Source organism: Oryx dammah, unplaced genomic scaffold, assembly GCF_014754425.2.
Source record: "Oryx dammah isolate SB20612 unplaced genomic scaffold, SCBI_Odam_1.1 HiC_scaffold_19, whole genome shotgun sequence".
NCBI classification, from domain to species: domain Eukaryota; kingdom Metazoa; phylum Chordata; class Mammalia; order Artiodactyla; family Bovidae; genus Oryx; species Oryx dammah.
In genome coordinates, this window is record NW_024070203.1 from 77,171,332 (window position 1) to 77,190,016 (window position 18,685).

The 18,685-nt window shown below is 41.2% G+C and overlaps 1 protein-coding gene across 3 annotated transcripts in view; it reads left to right on the forward strand.

Annotated features, from left to right (window-relative positions):
• STK3 (serine/threonine kinase 3) overlaps window positions 1-18,685 on the forward strand; it is a 309,305-nt gene that overhangs the window by 53,304 nt on the left and 237,316 nt on the right. The window lies entirely within an intron of this gene.

Sequence of the window (18,685 nt, forward strand, 5' to 3'; positions counted from 1 at the left end):
CCCTATTTTGTTAATGACATCATCATCTAGTTAGTTTTTCAAAACAGAACTCATCTGTTTCTTTTTCTTATACCTCTGTTGACACTAATACTTGTAGAGTCTCCTTCTGAAATGTCTTCGCTATCTTTATCCTTTCTTCATTCCTTGAGAGAAGGAACCATATTTCTTAGCATACATTGTAGTACCTCGCACTGTACTTTTTGTTCAGTGAATGTGAATAAATATGTGTGGATAAGGAGAATGTGAAAGAGCACTGTAGGTTGAGGGAACCCTAGGGAAATTTGATATTTGTTCTCGTTATGTACTTTAAACTACTAAGTGGAAAAAAAAAAGTAATGAATTAAAGGGGTAGAAAGTGTTGCTCAGTGTCCGACTCTTTTCAACCCCCCACCAGGCTTCTCTGTCCGTGGGATTTCTCAGGCAAAAATACTGGAGCAGGTTGCCAATCTCTTCTCCAAGGGATCATCCCAACCCAGGGATTGAACCCGGGTCTCCTGCATTGCAGTTGGATTCTTTAACATCTGAGCCACCAGTGAAGCCCAAAGGGGTAGAGAATGTAAACAAATTCTAGAAATTTTGTACCACTTTATAGCAGAACAGCTTGCACATAGTAAGTACTTGTCAAAGGATTTGTTGAATGAAATGGTGAAACAGATAATAATATTAGGTTGATGCAAATGTAATTGCAGTTTTGGAACATGAATTTTAAATAATTGTAACTAGGCTTAAACACATTTATTGATCAAAATAGAAACCATTACAATCAACACATTTTTGCCAATGAGAAATAAGTTTGTTTATTCCTGTAGCATAAAAATTCATGCTTCAAGGAACTCTTGGAAAGCATTTTCTGTCTCCTGCTGATTGTGGAAGCATTCATTTTTCCTGCAAATGCAGGAAAATGCTGTCGGAGATGCTTCAAGAAGTGGTAGTCAGTTGGCTGAGAGTTCAGGTGAATATGATGGATGAGGCAAAGTTTTGTAACCCAATTCGTTCAACTTTTGACATGTTGGTTGTGCAGCATGTGGTCTGCTGTTGTGGAGCAGAATCGGGCCCTTTCTGATGAGCAGTGATGGCAGTAGCTGTGGCAGTCTTCTGTGCATCACGTCGATTTACTGAGCGTACTTCTCAGATGTGATGGTGTTGCTGGGATTCAGAAAGCTGTAGTGGATCACATGGGCAGCTGACCACCAGACAGTGACCATGATCTTTTTTTGATGCAAGTTTGGCTTTGGAAAGTGCTCTGGAGCTGCTTCTTGGTTCCGCCACTCAGCTGGTTGTTGCAGAAAATCTGCTTTCGTTGCAGGTCACAATCTGATTGAAAAGTGGTTTGTAGTTGTTGCATAAGAGAAGACAGCACTTCAGAACGACAGTTTGTTTGATTTTCAGTCAGTTCAGGAGGTACCCACTTGCCAAGTTTTTTCACCTTTCTAATTTACCTCAACTGCCAAATGACCATAGAATGATTGACATTGAGTTCTTTGGCAACTTCTCATGTAGTTGTAAGAGGGTCAGCTTAGATGGTCCTCTCAGTTGGTCGTTGCCAACTTCAGATGGCCGGCTACTGTGCTCCTCATCTTCAAGGTGCTTGTCTCCTTCGCAGAACTTCCTGAACCACCACTGCACGGTACGTTCGTTAGCAGTTCCTGGGCCAAATGCATTGTTGGTGCTGAGAGTTGTCTCTGCTACTTTACAACCCATTTTGAACTTGAATAAGAAAATTACTTGAATTTGCTTTTTGTCTAACATTTCCACGGTCTAAAATAAATTTAAAATAAGCAGCAAGTAATGTCATTCTGTTGTTTTTGAGATTGCGCCCAAGTACTGTATTTTGGACTCCCTTGTTGACTATCATGGCTACTTCATTTCTTCTAAGGGATTCTTGCCCACAGTAGTAGATATAATGGTCATCTGAGTTAAATTCACCCATTCTAGTCCATTTTAGTTTGCTGATTCCTAAAACGTCAATGTTCACTCTTGCCATTTCCTGTTTGACCACTCCCAATTTGCCTTGATTCATGGACCTAACATTCCAGGTTCCTATGCAATATTGTTCTTTACAGCATTGGACTTTACTTCCATCACCAGTCATATCCACAACTGGGTGTTGTTTTTGCTTTGGCTCTGTCTCTTCATTCTTTCTGGAGTTACTTCTCCACTGGTTTCCAGTAGCATATGGGGCACCTACCGAACTGGGGAGTTCATCTTTCAGTGTCCTGTCTTTTTGCCTTTTCATACTGTTGATGGGGTTCTCATTCCCTTCTCCAGTGGACCACCTTTTGTCAGAACTCTCCACCATGACCCATCCGTCTTAGGTGGCCCTACACGCATGGCTCATAGTTTCGTTGAGTTAGACAGGCTGTGGTCCATGTGATCATTGATTAGTTTTTTGTGATTGTGGTTTTCAGTCTGTCTGCCTCTGATGGAGAAGGGTAAGAGGCTTATGGAAGCTTCCTGATGGGAGACACTGACTGAGGGGGAAATTGGGTCTTGTTCTGATGGGCGGGGCCGTGTTCAGTTCAGTTCAGTTCAATCGCTCAGTCGGGTCCGACTCTTTGTGACCCCATGAATCACGGCACGCCAGGCCTCCCTGTCCATCACCAACTCCCAGAGTTCATTCAGACTCACGTCCATTGAGTCAGTGATGCCATCCAGCCATCTCATCCTCGGTCGTCCCCTTCTCCTCCTTCCTCCAATCCTTCCCAGCATCAGAGTCTTCCAGTGAGTCAACTCTTCGCATGAGGTGGCCAAAGTACTGGAGTTTCAGCTTTAGCATCATTCCCTCCAAAGAAATCCCAGAGTTGACCTCCTTCAGAATGGACTGGTTGGATCTCCTTGCAGTCCAGGGGACTCTCAAGAGTCTTCTCCAACACCTCAGTTCAAACGCATCAATTCTTTGGCGCTCAGACTTCTTCACAGTCCAACTCTCACATCCATACATGACCACTGGAAAAACCATAGCCTTGACTAGATGGACCTTTGTTGGCCAAGTAATGTCTCTGCTTTTAAATATGCTATTTAGGTTGGTCTTAACTTTTCTTCCAAGGAGTAAGCGTCTTTTAATTTCATGGCTGCAGTCACCATCTGCAGAGATTTTGGAGCCCCAAAAAATAAAGTCTGACACTGTTTCCACTGTTTCCCCATCTATTTCCCATGAAGTGATGGGACCAGATGCCATGATCTTTGTTTTCTGAATGTTGAGCTTTAAGCCAACTTTTCCACTCTACTCTTTCACTTTCATCAAGAGGCTTTTTAGTTCCTCTTCACTTTCTGCCATAAGGGTGGTGTCATCTGCATATCTGAGGTTATTGATATTTCTCTCGGCAATCTTGATTCCAGCTTGTGCTTCTTCCAGCCCAGCGTTTCTCATGATGTACTCTGCATAGAAGTTAAATAAGCAGGGTGACAATATCTTGACGTACTCCTTTTCCTATTTGGAACCAGTCTGTTGTTCCATGTCCAGTTCTAACTGTTGCTTCTTGACCTGCATATAGGTTTCTCAAGAGGCAGGTCAGGTGGTCTGGTATTCCCATCTCTCTCAGAATTTTCCATAGTGTATTGTGACCCACACAGTCAAAGGCTTTGGCATAGTCAATAAAAGAGAAATAGATGTTTTTCTGGAACTCTCTTGCTTTTTCGATGATCCAGTGGATGTTGGGAATTTGATCTCTGGTTCCTCTGCCTTTTCTAAAACCAGCTTGAATATCAGGAAGTTCACGGTTCACGTATTGCTGAAGCCTGGCTTGGAGAATTTTGAGCATTACTTTACTAGCGTGTGAGAGGAGTGCAATTGTTCGGTAGTTTGAGCATTCTTTGGCATTGCCTTTCTTTGGGATTGGAATGAAAACTGACCTTTTCCAGTCCTGTGGCCACTGCTGAGTTTTCCAAATTTGCTGCCATATTGAGTGCAGCACTTTCATAGCATCACCTTTCAGGATTTGAAATAGCTCAACTGGAATTCCATCACCTCCACTGGCTTTGTTCGTAGTGATGCTTTCTAAGGCCCACTTGACTTCACATTCCAGGATGTCGGGCTCTAGGTGAGTGGTCACACCATTGTGATTATCTGGGTCATGAAGATCTTTTTTGTACAGTTCTTTTGTGTATTCTTGTCACCTCTTCTTAATATCTTCTGCTTCTGTTAGGTCCATACCATTTCTGTCCTTTATTGTGCCCATCTTTGCATGAAATATTCCCTTGGTATCTCTGATTTTCTTGAAGAGATCTCTAGTCTTTCCCATTCTGTTCTTTTCCTCTGTTTCTTTGCATTGATCGCTGAAGAAGGCTTTCTTATCTCTTCTTGCTATTCTTTGGAACTCTGCATTCGGATGCTTATATCTTTCCTTTTCTCCTTTGCTTTTCACTTCTCTTCTTTTCACAGGTATTTGTAAGGCCTCCTCAGACAGCCATTTTGCTTTTTTGTATTTCTTTTCCATGGGGATGGTCTTGATCCCTGTCTCCTGTACAGTGTCACGAACCTCATTCCATAGTTCCTCAGGCACTCTATCTATCAGATCTAGTCCCTTAAATCTGTTTCTCACTTCCACTGTATAATCATAAGGGATTTGATTTAGGTCATACCTGAATGGTCTAGCGGTTTTCCCTACTTTATTCAATTTAAGTCTGATTTTGTTAATAAGGAGTTCATGATCTGAGCCACAGTCAGCTCCTGGTCTTGTTTTTGTTGACTGTAAAGAGCTTCTCCATCTTTGGCTGGAGTCTTCTCTTGTGTTGTTGGAAGAGGGTGTTTGCTATGACCAGTGCATTTTCTTGGCAAAACTCTATTAGTCTTTGCCCTGCTTCATTCCGTATTCCAAGGCCAAATTTGCCTGTTACTCCAGGTGTTTCTTGACTTCCTACTTTTGCATTCCAGTCCCCTATAATGAAAAGGACATCTTTTTTGGGTGTGTGTTCTAAAAGATCTTGTAGGTCTTCATAGAACCGTTCAACTTCAGCTTCTTCAGCGTTACTGGTTGGGGCATAGACTTGGATTACTGTGATATTGAATGGTTTGCCTTGGAAACAAACAGAGATCATTCTGTCATTTTTGAGATTGCATCCAAGTACTGCATTTTGGACTCTTTTGTTGACCATGATGGCTACTCCATTTCTTCTGAGGGATTCCTGCCTGCAGTAGTAGATACAATGGTCATCTGAGTTAAATTCACCTATTCCAGTCCATTTTAGTTTGCTGATTCCTAGAATGTCGACGTTCACTCTTGCCATCTCCTGTTTGACCATTTCCAAGTTGCCTTCATTCATGGACCTGACATTTCAGGTTCCTATGCAATATTGTTCTTTATAGCATTGGACCTTGCTTCTATCACCAGTCACATCCACAACTGGGTTTTTTTTTGCTTTGGCTCCATCCCTTCATTCTTTCTGGAGTTATTTCTCCACTGATCTCCAGTAGCATATTGGGCACCTACTGACCTGGGGAGTTCCTCTTTCAGTATCCTGTCATTTTGCCTTTTCATACTGTTCATGGGGTTCTCAAGGCAAGAATACTGAAGTGTTTTGCCATTCCCTTCTCCAGTGGACCACATTGTATCAGACCTTTCCACCATGCCCGCCTGTCTTGGGTGGCCCCACAGGGCATGGCTTAGTTCCATTGAGTTAGACAAGGCTGTGGTCCTAGTGTGATTAGATTGACTAGTTTTCTGTGATTATGGTTTCAGTGTGTCTGTCCTTTGATGCCTTCTTGCAACACCTATCGTCTTACTTGGGTTTCTCTTACCTTGGACGTGGGGTATCTCTTCCCAGCTGCTCCAGCAAAGCGCAGCCACTGCTGCTTACCTTGGGCGAGGGATATCTCCTCACTGCTGCCCCTCCCGACCTTGAATGTGGAATAGCTCCTGTAGGCCTTCTGGTGCCCGCACAGCCACTGCTCCTTGGACATGGGGTTGCTCCTCCTGGCCACTGTCCCTGGCCTTGGGTGTGGGGCAGCTCCTCCCGGATGCTGCCCCTGGCCTCGGGCGGGGGTAGCTCCTCGGCTGCTCCTGTGCTGTTATAGCCTGGCACTCTTGGTCGCTGACCCTGACCTCGACCATGTGCAGTACATCTTTAATCCAATTTTTGTTGATGGGTGGGGCTGTGTCCCCTCCCTGTTATTTACCTGGGGCCAAACTATGGTGGAGATAATGAAGATAATGGTGACCTCCATTGATGCACTGCTGCAATCAGTACCCCGAGCCCTATAGCAGGCCACTGCCAACCCACACCTCTGCCGGAGACTTCTGGACACTCATGGGCAAGTCTGGGTCAGTCTCTTGTGGGGTCACTGCTCCTTTCTCCTGGGTCCTGGTGTGCACAAGTTTCTTTTTGTGCCTGCCAAGAATTTGTCTCCCAGCCCTGTGTAAGTTCTGGCAGCTCTATGGTGGCGTTAATGGTGACCTCCTCCAAGAGGGCGTATGTCATACCCAGGTCTGCTGCACCCAGAGGATGACAGAATGGTCTCTGTTTGCTTCCAAGGCAAACCATTCAATATCACCGTAATCCAAGACTATGCCCCAATCAGTAACGCTGAAGAAGCTGAAGTTGAATGGTTCTATGAAGACCTACAAGACCTTCTAGAACTAACACCCAAAAAAGATGCCCTTTTCATTATAGGGGACTGAAATGCAAAAGAGGAAGTCAAGAAATATCTGGAGTAACAGGCAAATTTGGTCTTGGAATACAGAATGAGGCAGGGCAAAATCTAGTAGAGTTTTGCCAAGAGAACGCTCTGGTCATAGCAGACATCCTCTTCCAACAACACAAGAGAAGACTCTACATGTGGAGATCACCAGATGGTCAATACTGAAATCAGATTCTTTGCAGCCAAAGATGGAGAAGTTCTATACAGTCAGCAAAAACAAGACTGGGAGATGACTGTGGCACAGACCACGAACTCCTTATTTGCAAATTCAGACTTAAATTGAAGAAAGTAGGGAAAACCACTAGACTGTTCAGGTATGACCTAAATCAAATCCCTTATGATTATACAGTGGAAGTGAGAAATAGATTCAAGGGATTAGATCTGATAGACAGAGTGCCTGAAGAACTATGGACAGAAGTTTGTGACATTGTGTAGGAGGCAGGGATCAAGACCATCACTTGATCCAGGGAATGAAATGAATTACAAGGAAAAGAAATGCAAAAAAGCAAAATTGCTGTCTGAGGAGGCCTTGCAAATAGCTGAGGAAAGAAGAGAAGCTAAAAGCAAAGGAGAAAAGGAAAGATATACCCATTTGAATGAAGAGTTCCAAAGAAGAGCAAGGAGAGATAAGAAAGCCTTCCTCAGTGATCAGTGCAAAGAAATAGAAGAAAAGAACAGAATGGGAAAGACTAGCGATCTCTTCAAGAAAATTAGAGATACCAAGGGAAGATTTCATGCAAAGATGGGCTTGATAAAGGACAGAAATGGTATGGGCCTAACAGAAGCAGAAGATATTAAGAAGAGGTGGCAAGAATACACAGAAGAACTATACAAAAAAGATCTTCACAAACTGCATAATCATGATGATGTGATTATCAGCCTAGAGCCAGATATCCTGGAATGCGAAGTCAAGTGGGCCTTAGAAAGCATCACTAGAAACAAAGCTAGTGGAGGTGTTGGAATTCCAGTTGAGCTCTTTCAAATCCTGAAAGATGATGCTGTGAAAGTGCTGCACTCAATATGCCAGCAAATTTGGAAGACTCAGCAGTGGCCACAGGACTAGAAAAGGTCAGTTTTCATTCCAATCCCAGAGAAAGGCAATGCCAAAGAATGTTCAAACTATCACACAATTGTATTCATCTCATCCGGTAGCAAAGTAATGCTTAAAATTCTCCAAGCCAGGCTTCAGCAATACGTGAACCGTGAACTTCCAGATGTTCAAGCTGGATTTGAAATGGCAGAGAAACCAGAGATCAAATTGCCAACATCTGTTGGAGCATTGAAAAAGCAAGAGAGTTCCAGAAAAACATCTATTTTTGCTTTATTGACTATGCCAAAGCCTTTGACTGTGTGAACCACAACAAACTATGGAAAATTCTGAGAGAGATGGGAATACCAGACCACCTGACCTGCCTCTTGAGAAACCTGCATGCAGGCCAGGAAGGAACAGTTAGAACTGGACATGGAACAACAGACTGGTTCCAAATAGGGAAAGAAGTACGTCAAGGCTGTATATTGTCACCCTGCTTATTTAACTTATATGCAGAGTACATCATGAGGAAAGGGGGCTGGATGAAGCACAAGCTGGAATCAAGATTGCTGGGAGAAATATCAGTAACTGCAGATAAGCAGATGACACCACCCTTTGGCAGAAAGTAAAGAAGAACTAGAGAGCCTCTTGATGAAAGTGAAAGAGGAGAGTGAAAAGTTTGGCTTAAAACTCAGAATTCAGAAAACTAAGATCGTGGCATCTGGTCCCATCACTTCATGGCAAATAGATGGGGAAACAGTGGAAACAGTGTCAGACTTTATTTTTTGGGGCTCCAAAACCATTGCAGATGGTGACTGCGGCCATGAAATTAAAAGACACTTACTCCTTGGAAGAAGAGTTGTGACCAACCTTGACAGCATATTCAAAAGTAGAGACATTACTTTGCCAACAAAGGTCCGTCTAGTCAAGGCCATGGTTTTTCCAGTAGTCATGTATGGATGTGAGAGTTGGACTATAGAGAAAGCTGAGTGCTGAAGAATTGATGTTTTTGAACTGTGGTGTTGGAGAAGACTCTTGAGAGTCCCTTGGACTGCACGGAGATCTAACCAATCCATCCTAAAGGAAATCAATCCTGAGTATTGGAAGGAGTGCTGTTGACGCTGAAACTCCAATACTTTGGCCACCTGATGTGAAGAACTGACTCATTTGAAAAGACCCTGATGAGTTGAAGGCAGGAGGAGAAGGGGACAACCGAGGATGAGATGGGTGGATGGCATCTCTGACTCAATGGGTGTGAGTTTGAGTAAGTTCTGGAGTTGGTGATGGACAGGGAGGCCTGGCGTTCTGCAGGCCATTGGGTCGCAAAGAGTTGGACACAACTGAGTAACTGACTGGCTTCTCTCATGGTTCAGAGGGTAAAGCATCTGCCTGCAGCGCAGGAGATCGGGGTTTGATCCCTGGGTCGAGAAGATCCCCTAGAGAAGGAAATGGCTCACTCCAGTATTCTTGCCTGGAGAATCCCATGGATGGAGGAGCCTGGTGGGCTACTGTCTACAGGATCACCAAGAGTTGGACACGACTGAGCAAAAAAACAAAGTGAGAAATGCACATTAAAATAATGTATAACATAATCACATTTATTTAAGAATGTATTCCAGTATGAAACAGCAAAGTTCAACAATGTAAAATCACAATTACCTTTGAACCAACATAATAAAAGTGGATTCCATCTTCTAGATTTCAGTTTTACATTCATATTGAACGTATGAAACAGTGAAGAGGCAAAAAAGTTGGTTAGTTAAAGGATCCTAAAAGTGCCAAAGCATAGGGCGACTGAAAAACTGGGAAATGGCTGGAGCAAGCATTACATTTTAGCTACTACTTAGTGTTAATGCAGATGTGTTATTGAGAATTGGTATAAAAACAGTTTGGACGAAAACAGTAGAAATTGAAAAATGCCCACATAAAATAGTAGAATTTCAGCTAGAGAAAATGAGATCTGTATTTTTGAACCTGATATATTTTCTTAAGTCTATGCAGCTATTTGGGCATTTGGCAAATTGTCTTGCTTTCTACACTGTAAAAAGAGACCAGAGGATGTTTTAAATTTTTTGTTCATTTTAGTGCATACTCAACATGTATTCAATACAGCTTTTTGGCATAAATATTTGGGGGCACCCATCTGCATTGTTTATGGCTGAATCTTTTGTCTAGTCCAGTGCTTGACGCAGAATAGGTATTTAGTAAGTATTTGTTGAATGTGTAAACCATCGAACATTGGTGCTTGACTAAACCTCTATAGGTATATTTTCGAGTTTTTCCAATGTACTCTTCTCTAAGGATGTGCTTCTAGGGGTATTTTCCTCAAACAGTGAAGAATCAAGCAGAGTGGGAAATTTAGCTCTTACTTTTATCTTTTTCTCTATATTGGAGCTCATTCTAAAATTTTATTTAAGGTTCTGGTGCTGAAGTATAATTAAGAACTATTTTACAGGTATAGAAAATGAGATCTAGAGATTTTACATGGATTGTCCTAGATCACAGCTAATGACTAGGATGATATGAGGAATGATATTTGCTGACTGCAGGGCCATTGCTGAAGAAAGCAATATCTATACAAAGATTCCAACAGTTCAAAGTAAAGTACTCATTCTCAAGGCAAGGCTAGAGATGGAGGCAAGAGCTGGTCAGCAGTACTTTTGAATACCATGTGCCCAGGTAACGTGGATACAAGGGAACCGCAAACCTCTACACTCGTGGTACTTAACTCTCTAGGGAAGGAACTTCACATATCTAAACCAGAAGTGTGTTGTTAACACATGCATTAGTCACACAATTACTCACCTAATTTATTCTATATATACGTTGTTGTTTAGTCGCTAAGTCTTATCTGACTCTCGGCAAAACCCCATGGACTGTAGTTCACCAGGCTCCTCTGTCCATGGAATTTTCCAGGCAAGAATACTGGAGTGGGTTACCATTTCCTCCTCCAGGGGATCTTCCTGTCCCAGGGATCAAACCTGCATTGGCAGGCAGATTCTTTACCACTGACCACTGGGGAAGCCCTTCTATGTAAATGTATACATTTTTATAAAATATATACATTTATATAAAATTCAGTATATATATTATGTAAATAAATTTATTCACCTAATATATATCGAGTGCCTACTCCTGAGGGGAGCCCTTCTGTGCTGTGCACGAGAGTTATAACAATGAATGAACCAGACTTTGGAAGGACTTTCACTCAGATGGACTAGGCAGATGAATGGACAGGCTGTTTCAATATAGTGTGATAAGAGCTCTGATGGAGTAAACATAGAGAACATACTGTATTGGTTGGAAGACATGTAAGGCCTCACTATTGGAAATTTAGGAAAAAAGGATGACTTAGATTTACTGGGCAAGGAGGGAGAGGTGATCTATGTGGTAGAAATAACACATTTCTAGCTTGTCTGCTCAGAGTCTTCTTCCAGAACAGCTCCTGTCCCATCTGTTCTGTTTGCTGATGCTTCTGGGTGAGATTGTGTTTGAACAATGTTGCTGGTTAGAAAAAAAAATTGACATTCACCATATTAAAGGATTTGTGATTAATTTTGGCAGTTTTTACCAGGTCATGTATATGAATTCATTTTTTGGGTGGGCCAAGAAACCAGTTGCATGGTTTAGATTTATTTTGGAAAAAATTCCGTTTTCATAGGAGAGCATTCACATTGCATTTGTAAAAACACTGTATTACCTCTATTAATTTAGAACACTGTAAAGATTGTAGAAGGGTGTTGATGAAAGTTACACAATGAAAAATAACCATTTCATTAGTATTTTAATTATCACATGCTCATAATGGGAACATTAAAAATATACTTTAGAAAATATTTGCAAAAGACTTATCTGATAAAGGAATGTTATCCAAACTATACGAAGAATTTAAAAAACTCAACATGCAAATAACCCAATTAAAAAATGAACCAAAGGCCTTAATGGACATCTCACCAGAGAAGATATACAGATGGCAAATAAAGATATGAAAAGATGCCCCACATTCTGTGTCATTAAAGAAATACAAATTAAAATGAGATACCACTATACACCTGTTAGAATGCCCAAAATCCAGAAGACTGACAGCATCAAAAGCTGGTGAGATTGTGGAGCTGAAGGAACTTCTTTTTATTGCTGGTGGGAATGCAAAATAATATTGCCAGTTTAGAAGTCAGTTTTTGACGGTTTTATTCTGAAACTAAACATTCTTTTAACCATATTATCCAGCAGTCTTGCTCCTTTAAACCAGCCAAGATGTCCTTCAGTAAGTAGATGGGTAATCTGTGATATATATCCAGATAGTGGACTATTATTCAGTTGCGCTAGTGGTAAAAAGCCCGCTTGACAATGCAGGAGACATAAGAGACGTGGGTTCGATCCCTGGGTCAGGAAGATCACCTGGAGGAAAGTATGGCAACTCACTCCAGGATTTTGCCTGGAGGTTACAGTCCATGGGGTTGCAAAGAGTTGGGCACGACTGAAGTGACTTAGCACATACAAAAGGAAATGAGCTATCAAGCTATGAAGATACATAGAGGAAGTTTGGGTATTACTGATGAAAGAGGATGACCTGAAAAGGCTACATGTTGTATGATTTCAACCATATGACAGCCAGGCAGAAAACCCCTATAGAGACAGTGAAAAGATCGGTGGTTGCCTGGGGTTAGGATGGTGGAGAGGGAATGATTAGGTGAAGCTGTGAAATTACTCTGTATGGTGCTGTAACAGTGTATACAGTTGAAACCCAAAGAACGTACAGTACCATGAGTGAATCCTAATGTAAAGTATGGACTTTGGTTGACAGTGATGTGTGTCAACATAGATTTTTCGGTTATAACAAATGTCCCACTCTAGTAGGGGATGTTGATAATGGGGAAGCTATACGTGTTATGAGGGGCAGGCAGTGTATAAGAAATCTCTTTACAGTTCACTCAGTTTTGCTGTTAATCTAATTTAAACCTGTTATAAAAAAATACCTTTAACAAAACATGATTTTCTTCAATTAAGTTGAAATTCAAGTTAATATACAAATTTAATTACCTTTTAGACAGGAAACATTAACATTTGAACCTCTGTAAGAAGCTTAAATATAATGATTCAGTCCAAATATAATAACGTGTACCACAAGTAGTGTCTATGTAAGGAACAAATAGGTAAGGAAAGTTTTCTATTTTTTCTCCTCTGGGTTTTCTTGTTTTTTCCCCCCCTCATTTTTTTTTTTTAAACACTACTTCTATTTTGAGTTGTGATAACAGAGGAAGACCGTTAGGACTAGAGTTTGGGGGTTTCTGAAAAGGAGACAGAGGAGTGGCAAGGATTGGTACGTTAGGTGTGAGATGAGAGGAGGCCAAGAAAGCAAAAAGAAAGAGGAGCGTGCTGTGTAGTTTCATTGGGCTGAAAGTGTTCAATGGGGAGAGGAAGTGGATGGGACAGGAGAGTGAGATGCAGGGGGATGGCACTGGAGAAAGGAGTAGGCTGCCTCCTGGGTTCCCCCCAGTTATCAAGGCATCGTGTTTCACTTTTGCTTCCCAGTATATACTGTAATTTCACTTGCGTCTTCCACGTCCCTCCGCCCACTGGCGTTTTCAAAGTCATATTTAACTATTGTATTTGACCATGCCAAGAATACACAGAATTGCTGGGTTCTCATATGTCCTGTAAGTCCATACAGTGGCTTAGTCAAGATTCTTAGGCATTATGGCCAAACTAAAACTTTGTGTGTTGCTTAAAATGATAAGTAACACTGAGCTAGTGTTTTGAAGGAAGCTCTCTTTGCTTCCTCTCCAGCCTTTGATAATCAATGTGTGTTTGTTGTTTAGCTACTAAGTCGTGTACGACTCTTTTGTGACCCCATGGACCGTAACCCACCAGTCTCCTGTGTCCATGGAATTTCCAAGGCAAGAACACTGGAGTGGATTGCCATTTCCTTCTCCAACACAACACTGTAAAACAGCTATAATCCAATAAAGTAAAGAATTGCATTGAGTGGACCTTGAAAAATCTTTCTTTAATTTGTTTTCTATTTCTTCTACTCCCACTCCAAGCCACCATCTGTTTTTTAAAATGTAGGTTTTATTATTATTCAGTTATGATGAGACTAGCATATCCGGAGATAGATTTTTATACACATAGATCCAAGAAGGATAGGGGTGAGAGAGGGATGACCCATGGAGGGAAACACTAGGATCAGTCAGGAGGCAGATGGAGAGAGAGGGAAATGTGAGCAAGAGCCTGTATTGTGGTCTCTGTGGGAAGGAATGGGTGAACTGAATAAACAGATTTATTATTATTCGGTTGCTAAGTTGTGTCTCACTCTTTGTGACCCCATGGACTGCAGCACACCAGACTTTCCTGTCTTTCATCATCTCCCAGAGTTTGCTCAGGCTCATGTCCTTTGAGTCAGTAATGCCATCCAACCATCTCATCCTCTGTTGCCCCCTTCTCCTCCTGCCCTCAATCTTTCCCAGCATCAATGAGTCAGTTCTTCGCATCAGGTGGCCAAAGTATTGGAGCTTCAGCTTTAGCATCAGTCCTTCTAATGAATATTCAGGGTTAGTTTCCTTTAAGATTGACTGATTTGATCTCCTTGCAGTCCAAGGGACTCTCAAGAGTCTTCTCCAGCACCACAGTTCAAAAGCATCTATTCTTTGGTTCTCAGCCTTCTTTATGGTCCCACTCTCACATCCATACATGACTACTAAAAAACCATAGCTTTGACTGTATGAATCTCTGTTAGCAAAGTGATGTCTCTGCTTTTTAATATGCTGTCTAGGTTTGTCATAGCTTTTCTTCCAAGGAGCAAGTGTTTTTTAATTTCACGGCTGCAGTCACTGTCTGTAGTGATTTTGGAATCCAAGGAAATAAAGTCTGTCACTGTTTCCAGTTTTTCTCCATCTATTTGTCGTGAAGTGATGGGACCAGATGCCATGATCTTAGTTTTTTGAGTGTTGAGTTTTAAGCCAGCTTTTTCACTCTCCTCTTTGACCTTCATCAACAAGCTCTTTAGTTCCTCCTCTCTTTCTGCCATTAGAGTCGTATCATCTGCATGACTGAGGTGGTTGATATTTCTCCTGGCATCCTTGATTCCAGCTTGTGATTTATACAGCCTGGCATTTCCGATGATGTACTCTGCATATAAGTAAATAAGCAGGGTGACAATATACAGTCTTGACGTACTGCTTTGTTGATTTTGAGCTAGTCTGTTGTTCCCTGTCTGGTTTTAACTGTTGCTTCCTGTCCTGCATACAGGTTTCTCAGGAGGCAGGTAAAGTGGTCTGGTATTCTCATCTCTATAAGAATATTCCACAGTTGGTTGTGATCCACACAGTCAAAGGCTTTAATATAGTCAATGAAGCAGAAGTAGATGCTTTTCTGGAATCCCCTTGCTTTTTCTAAGACCCATCAGATGTTGGCAATTTGATATCTGGTTCCTCTGGCTTTTTGTAAATACAGCTTGTGCATTTGCAAGTTCTCAGTTCACATACTGTTGAAGCCTAGCTTGAAGCATTTTGAGCATGATCTTGCTAGTGTGTGAAATGAGTGTAATTATGGGGTAGTTTGAACATTCTTTGGCATTGCCCTTCTTTGGGATTGGAATGAAAACTGACCTTTTCCAGTCCTATGACCATTGCTGAATTTTCCAAATTTGCTGGCATCTTGAGTGCAGCACTTTCACAGCATCATCTTTTAGGATTTGAAATAGGTCAGCTGGAATTCTGTCACCTCCACTCGCTTTCGTGGTAATGCTTCCTAAGGCATTCTGAATCCAAGATGGTAGAGTAGAAGGATGTGGGCTCATCTTCTGGGAGAACAGCAAAATCGCAGCAAATAGGTTTAGGATTGGCTGGACTGAATAATTTCATTATGCTGGAGGCTGTCCCTAGTTGTCTGGTATATGGCCCTAGGGTGATTAGGGCTGGGGAGTAGTAGCCCTGGAGGTGGTTGAGAGAATGTACTCCAGATTGGCTTGTTTGCATATGTAAGGTCTGCTCACAGTAATTACCTAGCCTGAGAGGAACGGTGGAGGCATTGTCAGTAGGTCGCAGATGTCACACTGGTACAAATACAGAAAATAAAATGATATGCTTAACACAGTGTCTGGCAACAGAAAATTCTAACTGGTCTACCCATGTGCATGTTTACTTTCCTACAATCCAGGTTTGAAACAACAGCAGAGGAATCTAAAAGTATAAATCATAAGTGTAAAAAGAAAGTATAAATTAGATCATGTCTTTCCTCTGCTTAAAATTCTTCTCTTGCATATCTGTTAAGGCCCAGTTTCCTTTCTTTGGTTTTGAGGCCCTTCATCATTAGCTCCTACCTGCATCTGTGTTCTACTTTATTTTTCACTCACTTTATTTTAGGTACACTGATCCCTTGACAATAATTTGCTCCTTTTCTCCTTAGGGCCTTTGTATAGACAGTTTTTGGTACCAGAATGCTCTTTATAACTGATTAACTTCTAGCTAACCTTTGACACTAGCTTAAATGTTATTACTTTAGGGAGGCCCGAATTAGGTCCCTTCTGTTAATTTTTTTGGGATTGTTAATTTGTTTACCTATTCATTGCTTTTGTATGAGTAATATAAGAAGGGAGGTACTGGGGATAAAACAAAAGCAAGGATGATCATTATTACATATAAACTTTGGAGTTTAAGCATTTCTTTTTTTTCCAAATGTAATTTATAATCCACAGAAATCAATAGTGGGAGAATATTTTGTTGTTAAAAGTTTACCCATGTCTAAAAAGTTTTCATATATTCCAGTGCTTCCCAAGGCAGGGGCTACTGTAGAAAGTGTGTGAAAGTGAAAGTCACTCAGTCGTGTCTGACTCTGCAACCCCATGATCTATACAGTCCATGGAATTCTCCAGGCCAGAATACTTACTGGACTGGTATATGTTCTCTTCTCAGGAGGATCTTCCCAATCCAGGGATTGAACCCAGGTCTCCTGCATTGCAGGTAGATTCTTTACCAGCTGAACCACCAGGGAAGCCCTCATGTTACTTATAAGTGAGCAGTTATGGAGGATCAGGGGCTCAGACTCTCCTCTACAGCTTCCTTTGCACTATTCCATTCTTTCATATGAACTAGGGACAGTTTTACTAGCAGAAATAATGACTGCAAAATAAAGTCTCATCCAGTTTGTCTCATAGCACTCCTTTTCTTATCACAGTTAGTAATCATATTTATTTGTTGGTTTGCTTCTGGAATACCTGAGTATCTCAGGCTACTTTGTGCTGTAGGAGAGGCAGAATTTTGTCTGTCTGGTTTATGTGGTCTGATGCTTGGCTTGAGTTGAGGGCCAGTGAATGAATGCTGAGATGAATGATAGAAACTGGATTTGAGTATGTGTCCTTAAGGTGGCTGTTTCTATCTGCTTAAATATTTTTTCTAGGTTAAAATTATTGAGGCTAATTTTAATGATGTAGAATTGTTGGACTTTGGTCCATCTAACTGACTGTGTATTGGAATGGGCCACTTGAAGAGAATTTTACCGTTCCCCAAAGGTGTTGAGCTGCCGTTTTAGGTTTCTGTCCAGTTTAGAATCTCTAGTTTTTGTAGGAGCTGTCAATCCTCCCCTTAGAGTTGCTGATTTCTTAGTTTAGATTGCAAGATAAAATACATATTTTCTGTGTGCTTTTCAGTGAACATAATCTTGACTGCATTGTTAAGTTAACACTTTTCAAGATTTTGAAAAAGAAAATAAATAAAGAATTTCTCTGAAGGATATGCTGTCTATCTTCTGGAGTGAGGCTTGACTATGGGTGTATATCAAAGTCACCTGTAGAGGTTTTAAGAGCCCTATTTAGTTAGAAGCTCTTAAGGTGTGGGACCTGGGTCACAGGTGATTCTGATGTACAGCCAGGTATAAGAGCAGTACTTCCTATGGAAGTTTCTACGCAGGCAGTCATACCCCAAGGAAGCTTTTGTCAAGAATGCTTTTTTGTGTTTCCCATCAGTTAAAGTTTTGGCTCTGTAGTTTAGATTCATTTGTAAAGAAGTGCTTTTAAATGTTTTAGTGAATATTTATGAACTCTTGGTAATACTTTCCAGTCCCTCCACCTAGCAGAGGTAGACTCTGAAAGGTCTTGTATGTGATGTGAAGCAGTTCTTTTTCCCTTTGGTAATGGAGAGTCATTGGAGGTTTTTTAAAATCAGGAAGGCAACATGGTTAGGTTTTACTTTTGTTTTAAAGGAAAGTTGCCTGCCAACTATATGGAACATAGATTAGAATGGGGGAGAAAACTACAAGGAGACCAAAGTAAGTCTGTGCAAGAGAGAATGAGGAGCAGTAGGGATAAAATGGGACTGAAGTCTAGCCCTGTAGGTGCCTGTTTCAGTTTAAGCCCCAACCAGTCAGCTCTACCCTTGACTTCAAGACAGCTAAAGTTGCAAAGGCTTTACTGAGAAGTCTTTCCCTGACTGAATTCTCTTAATCTGTTCTTTTGATAGTTTTTTTATGTCATATTTTACAGTACTTTCCATTCTCTATTGTTCTGTTTTTCTTATTTGATTCCTGTGTCTTACTTATCTTACACTGATGCCACTTTTCATGATAGCTGTTTCTCTATAGAAATAGCTGTTGAATAAGTTGTCCCCCAAACATGTCATCCTTGGTTTTTTCCCCTTCTGTTTTTGTGCCTTTGCTCATGGTCTTTATCTTTTCCAAATGTTCTTATTTCTCTTCTACACCCATATCTTGAAGTTTTAACGTTTTTCCCCCATAATTCAAATCCCACCGTTTCTGCAGAGTCCTCTAGCGTGATTCTTCCGTGGTCACGTCCACCTTTGGGCTCTTACAGTATTTAAGCTGTGTACTCCTTTATGCTTCCTTATATGTTTTCATCTTTTTATTTAGTCTGTGAATGTTGATATTCTGCCTTTTTGAGTTGGACAGGATATTTTACACATCACTGTACATAGCATATCCTTAATAATGTGATGGTCATTTGCCCCATTCTGAGTCTTCCTAAAAGCAACTTGGCTATAAAAATAGTTTATTCTACTCTAAAAAAC